The following is a 372-nucleotide window of genomic DNA, read 5'->3' on the forward strand; positions in this document are numbered from 1 at the left end:
CCTCTCTCTCTCTCTCTCTCTCTCTCTCTCTCTCTCTCTCTCTCTCTTTCTCTATCTATTTCACACACACACACACATGCTCACACTGAAATAAAAATAAATCTTTCAAATGTTCATATGTCTGGATCTGCCACATAGTGAATATTTGGCATGTTCTCTTGTGACACCTCTATTTTCCTTATTGAATTTGATGTTGAAAATCAGTTACTGTGTTACTCAGAGAGGACCTTTATTCACATGACACTGGGAATGGGATCTGGACCCAGACAGAGGCCATTAGTCTTAATATATGCCATATATTAAGCAGTCAAGAATAGGGAGTCACGTCTGATATTCAGTGAATTTTGTCATTTTCCTCAGATATTGAAGGCA

At 38.4% G+C, this 372-nt stretch overlaps 1 protein-coding gene across 1 annotated transcript in view; it reads left to right on the plus strand.

Annotated features, from left to right (window-relative positions):
* The window catches only part of Mgam (maltase-glucoamylase), a 113,112-nt gene that overhangs the window by 65,471 nt on the left and 47,269 nt on the right, over window positions 1–372 (plus strand). The gene's annotated exons all lie outside the window — the stretch shown is intronic.

The sequence above is a fragment of the Mastomys coucha genome, unplaced genomic scaffold, assembly GCF_008632895.1.
Source record: "Mastomys coucha isolate ucsf_1 unplaced genomic scaffold, UCSF_Mcou_1 pScaffold20, whole genome shotgun sequence".
Lineage (NCBI taxonomy): Eukaryota > Metazoa > Chordata > Mammalia > Rodentia > Muridae > Mastomys > Mastomys coucha.